The sequence below is a fragment of the Heterodontus francisci genome, chromosome 3 (assembly GCF_036365525.1).
Source record: "Heterodontus francisci isolate sHetFra1 chromosome 3, sHetFra1.hap1, whole genome shotgun sequence".
NCBI lineage: Eukaryota > Metazoa > Chordata > Chondrichthyes > Heterodontiformes > Heterodontidae > Heterodontus > Heterodontus francisci.
The window spans coordinates 165,079,895-165,084,894 of NC_090373.1; the positions used below are offsets into that span (position 1 = coordinate 165,079,895).

At 51.2% G+C, this 5,000-nt stretch overlaps 4 non-coding genes and 1 pseudogene across 4 annotated transcripts; all 5 read left to right on the forward strand.

Annotated features, from left to right (window-relative positions):
- Nucleotides 1-566: 566 nt before the first annotated feature.
- LOC137367662 (5S ribosomal RNA) lies at nt 567-685 on the forward strand. Its single transcript, XR_010974147.1, has one exon. It is a non-coding gene; the product is annotated as a 5S ribosomal RNA (ribosomal RNA).
- Nucleotides 686-1,682: 997 nt separating this feature from the next.
- On the forward strand, nt 1,683-1,801 carry LOC137367862 (5S ribosomal RNA; annotated as a pseudogene).
- Nucleotides 1,802-2,433: 632 nt separating this feature from the next.
- Nucleotides 2,434-2,552, forward strand: LOC137367734 (5S ribosomal RNA). The gene has a single exon (XR_010974216.1). It is a non-coding gene; the product is annotated as a 5S ribosomal RNA (ribosomal RNA).
- Nucleotides 2,553-3,549: 997 nt separating this feature from the next.
- Nucleotides 3,550-3,668, forward strand: LOC137367821 (5S ribosomal RNA). Its single transcript, XR_010974298.1, has one exon. It is a non-coding gene; the product is annotated as a 5S ribosomal RNA (ribosomal RNA).
- Nucleotides 3,669-4,300: 632 nt separating this feature from the next.
- Nucleotides 4,301-4,419, forward strand: LOC137367739 (5S ribosomal RNA). Its single transcript, XR_010974220.1, has one exon. It is a non-coding gene; the product is annotated as a 5S ribosomal RNA (ribosomal RNA).
- The last annotated feature ends 581 nt before the right edge of the window (nt 4,420-5,000 follow it).

The following is a 5,000-nucleotide window of genomic DNA, read 5'->3' on the forward strand; positions in this document are numbered from 1 at the left end:
CAAGCTTCTTGCCCTTAGTCAGTGCGCTGATGGCGGTGTGCCCTTTCCTTTCCTGGTCTCATTGGCTTGAAGCAAGTTGAGAGGGAGAAGATAGGGAGACCAGTAGCCCCTTGAGCTTCTGGAAGCAATTGCGCAGTTCAATCGGTGGTTGGCTGCTGGTTGCCTTGGCTGCGGTTAGCCGCCTTGAACTGGTATTTGTCTTTGTATCCCGTATGGCGCGGAGGGAAGGGTTGCTAAGTTGAAGGCGCTGTATGAAAGCAAGTTGTTGGTGTGCTGCTGGTGGCTGTGTTGAAAGAGAATGAGAAAAGTGAGGGTTTTGAATGTGAAGCTGCCGCTTGTGCAGGGTTTGCTGGCAGCAGCGTGGAAGGGATGAATGTTGAATTGTTGGAGAGTGCAGGCTGGAGGCTGGTGAAGCGTGAATAGGGCTTGTAGTTTTCAGATGTGGCTGGCGGGGAAGGAATAGAGCAAGGTGGGCAAGATTTGGAAGAAAAAAATAGAGAGACTGGCAAAAAGAAGAAGTGACGGCACCGCATGGCTTGAAGTAAAGAAAAAGGCAGGCAGTTGTTGCCTATGGCCATACTAGTCTGAAAATGCCTGATCTCGTCTGATCTCGGAAGCTAAGCAGACTCAGGCCTGGTTAGTACTTGGATGGGAGACTGCCTGGGGATGCCAGGTGCTGTAGGCTTTTGCTGCCAGCAGAGGCTGCTCACATCACAGCCCTTGGCATGCACTCAGCCACAGAAGCAATGGGCAAGCTTTTTGCCCTTAGTCAGTGCGCTGATGGCGGTGTGCCCTCTCCTTTCCTGGTCTCATTGGCTTGAAGCAAGTTGAGAGGGAGAAGATAGGGAGACCAGTAGCCCCTTGAGCTTCTGGAAGCAATTGCGCAGTTCAATCGGTGGTTGGCTGCTGGTTGCCTTGGCTGCGGTTAGCCGCCTTGAATTGGTATTTGTCTTTGTATCCCGTTTGGCGCGGAGGGAAGGGTTGCTAAGTTGAAGGCGCTGTATGAAAGCAAGTTGTTGGTGTGCTGCTGGTGGCTGTGTTGAAAGAGAATGAGAAAAGAGAGGGTTTTGAATGTGAAGCTGCCGCTTGTGCAGGGTTTGCTGGCAGCAGCGTGGAAGGGATGAATGTTGAATTGATTTGATTAGATTAGATTAGAGATACAGCACTGAAACAGGCCCTTCAGCCCACCGAGTCTGTGCCGACCATCAACCACCCATTTATACTAATCCTACACGAATCCCATATTCCTACCAAACATCCCCACCTGTCCCTCTATTTCCCTACCAACTACCTATACTAGTGACAATTTATAATGGCCAATTTACCTATCAACCTGCAAGTCTTTTGGCTTGTGGGAGGAAACCGGAGCACCCGGAGAAAACCCATGCAGACACAGGGAGAACTTGCACACTCCACACAGGCAGTACCCAGAATCGAACCCGGGTCCCTGCAGCTGTGAGGCTGCAGTGCTAACCACTGCGCCACTGTGCCGCCCAATTGTTGGAGAGTGCAGGCTGGAGGCTGGTGAAGCGTGAATAGGGCTTGTAGTTTTCAGATGTGGCAGGCGGGGAAGGAAGAGAGCAGGGTGGGCAAGATTTGGAAGAAAAAAATAGAGAGACTGGCAAAAAGAAGAAGTGACGGCACCGCATGGCTTGAAGTAAAGAAAAAGGCAGGCACCTGTTGCCTACGGCCATACTAGTCTGAAAATGCCTGATCTCTTCTGATCTCAGAAGCTAAGCAGAGTCAGGCTTGGTTAGTACTTGGATGGGCAATTGCCTGGGAATACCAGGTGCTGTAGGCTTTTGCTGCCAGCAGAGGCTGCTCACATCACAGCCCATGGCATGGACTTAGCCACAGAAGCAATGGGCAAGCTTCTTGCCCTTAGTCAGTGCGCTGATGGCGGTGTGCCCTTTCCTTTCCTGGTCTCATTGGCTTGAAGCAAGTTGAGAGGGAGAAGATAGGGAGACCAGTAGCCCCTTGAGCTTCTGGAAGCAATTGCGCAGTTCAATCGGTGGTTGGCTGCTGGTTGCCTTGGCTGCGGTTAGCCGCCTTGAACTGGTATTTGTCTTTGTATCCCGTATGGCGCGGAGGGAAGGGTTGCTAAGTTGAAGGCGCTGTATGAAAGCAAGTTGTTGGTGTGCTGCTGGTGGCTGTGTTGAAAGAGAATGAGAAAAGTGAGGGTTTTGAATGTGAAGCTGCCGCTTGTGCAGGGTTTGCTGGCAGCAGCGTGGAAGGGATGAATGTTGAATTGTTGGAGAGTGCAGGCTGGAGGCTGGTGAAGCGTGAATAGGGCTTGTAGTTTTCAGATGTGGCTGGCGGGGAAGGAAGAGAGCAAGGTGGGCAAGATTTGGAAGAAAAAAATAGAGAGACTGGCAAAAAGAAGAAGTGACGGCACCGCATGGCTTGAAGTAAAGAAAAAGGCAGGCAGTTGTTGCCTACGGCCATACTAGTCTGAAAATGTCTGATCTCGTCTGATCTCGGAAGCTAAGCAGACTCAGGCCTGGTTAGTACTTGGATGGGAGACTGCCTGGGGATGCCAGGTGCTGTAGGCTTTTGCTGCCAGCAGAGGCTGCTCACATCACAGCCCTTGGCATGCACTCAGCCACAGAAGCAATGGGCAAGCTTTTTGCCCTTAGTCAGTGCGCTGATGGCGGTGTGCCCTCTCCTTTCCTGGTCTCATTGGCTTGAAGCAAGTTGAGAGGGAGAAGATAGGGAGACCAGTAGCCCCTTGAGCTTCTGGAAGCAATTGCGCAGTTCAATCGGTGGTTGGCTGCTGGTTGCCTTGGCTGCGGTTAGCCGCCTTGAATTGGTATTTGTCTTTGTATCCCGTTTGGCGCGGAGGGAAGGGTTGCTAAGTTGAAGGCGCTGTATGAAAGCAAGTTGTTGGTGTGCTGCTGGTGGCTGTGTTGAAAGAGAATGAGAAAAGAGAGGGTTTTGAATGTGAAGCTGCCGCTTGTGCAGGGTTTGCTGGCAGCAGCGTGGAAGGGATGAATGTTGAATTGATTTGATGAGATTAGATTAGAGATACAGCACTGAAACAGGCCCTTCAGCCCACCGAGTCTGTGCCGACCATCAACCACCCATTTATACTAATCCTACACGAATCCCATATTCCTACCAAACATCCCCACCTGTCCCTATATTTCCCTACCAACTACCTATACTAGTGACAATTTATAATGGCCAATTTACCTATCAACCTGCAAGTCTTTTGGCTTGTGGGAGGAAACCGGAGCACCCGGAGAAAACCCATGCAGACACAGGGAGAACTTGCACACTCCACACAGGCAGTACCCAGAATCGAACCCGGGTCCCTGCAGCTGTGAGGCTGCAGTGCTAACCACTGCGCCACTGTGCCGCCCAATTGTTGGAGAGTGCAGGCTGGAGGCTGGTGAAGCGTGAATAGGGCTTGTAGTTTTCAGATGTGGCAGGCGGGGAAGGAAGAGAGTAAGGTGGGCAAGATTTGGAAGAAAAAAATAGAGAGACTGGCAAAAAGAAGAAGTGACGGCACCGCATGGCTTGAAGTAAAGAAAAAGGCAGGCAGCTGTTGCCTACGGCCATACTAGTCTGAAAATGCCTGATCTCTTCTGATCTCAGAAGCTAAGCAGAGTCAGGCTTGGTTAGTACTTGGATGGGCGATTGCCTGGGAATACCAGGTGCTGTAGGCTTTTGCTGCCAGCAGAGGCTGCTCACATCACAGCCCATGGCATGGTCTTAGCCACAGAAGCAATGGGCAAGCTTCTTGCCCTTAGTCAGTGCGCTGATGGCGGTGTGCCCTTTCCTTTCCTGGTCTCATTGGCTTGAAGCAAGTTGAGAGGGAGAAGATAGGGAGACCAGTAGCCCCTTGAGCTTCTGGAAGCAATTGCGCAGTTCAATCGGTGGTTGGCTGCTGGTTGCCTTGGCTGCGGTTAGCCGCCTTGAACTGGTATTTGTCTTTGTATCCCGTATGGCGCGGAGGGAAGGGTTGCTAAGTTGAAGGCGCTGTATGAAAGCAAGTTGTTGGTGTGCTGCTGGTGGCTGTGTTGAAAGAGAATGAGAAAAGTGAGGGTTTTGAATGTGAAGCTGCCGCTTGTGCAGGGTTTGCTGGCAGCAGCGTGGAAGGGATGAATGTTGAATTGTTGGAGAGTGCAGGCTGGAGGCTGGTGAAGCGTGAATAGGGCTTGTAGTTTTCAGATGTGGCATGCGGGGAAGGAAGAGAGCAAGGTGGGCAAGATTTGGAAGAAAAAAATAGAGAGACTGGCAAAAAGAAGAAGTGACGGCACCGCATGGCTTGAAGTAAAGAAAAAGGCAGGCAGTTGTTGCCTATGGCCATACTAGTCTGAAAATGCCTGATCTCGTCTGATCTCGGAAGCTAAGCAGACTCAGGCCTGGTTAGTACTTGGATGGGAGACTGTTTGGGGATGCCAGGTGCTGTAGGCTTTTGCTGCCAGCAGAGGCTGCTCACATCACAGCCCTTGGCATGCACTCAGCCACAGAAGCAATGGGCAAGCTTTTTGCCCTTAGTCAGTGCGCTGATGGCGGTGTGCCCTCTCCTTTCCTGGTCTCATTGGCTTGAAGCAAGTTGAGAGGGAGAAGATAGGGAGACCAGTAGCCCCTTGAGCTTCTGGAAGCAATTGCGCAGTTCAATCGGTGGTTGGCTGCTGGTTGCCTTGGCTGCGGTTAGCCGCCTTGAATTGGTATTTGTCTTTGTATCCCGTTTGGCGCGGAGGGAAGGGTTGCTAAGTTGAAGGCGCTGTATGAAAGCAAGTTGTTGGTGTGCTGCTGGTGGCTGTGTTGAAAGAGAATGAGAAAAGAGAGGGTTTTGAATGTGAAGCTGCCGCTTGTGCAGGGTTTGCTGGCAGCAGCGTGGAAGGGATGAATGTTGAATTGATTTGATTAGATTAGATTAGAGATACAGCACTGAAACTGGCCCTTCAGCCCACCGAGTCTGTGCCGACCATCAACCACCCATTTATACTAATCCTACACGAATCCCATATTCCTACCAAACATCCCCACCT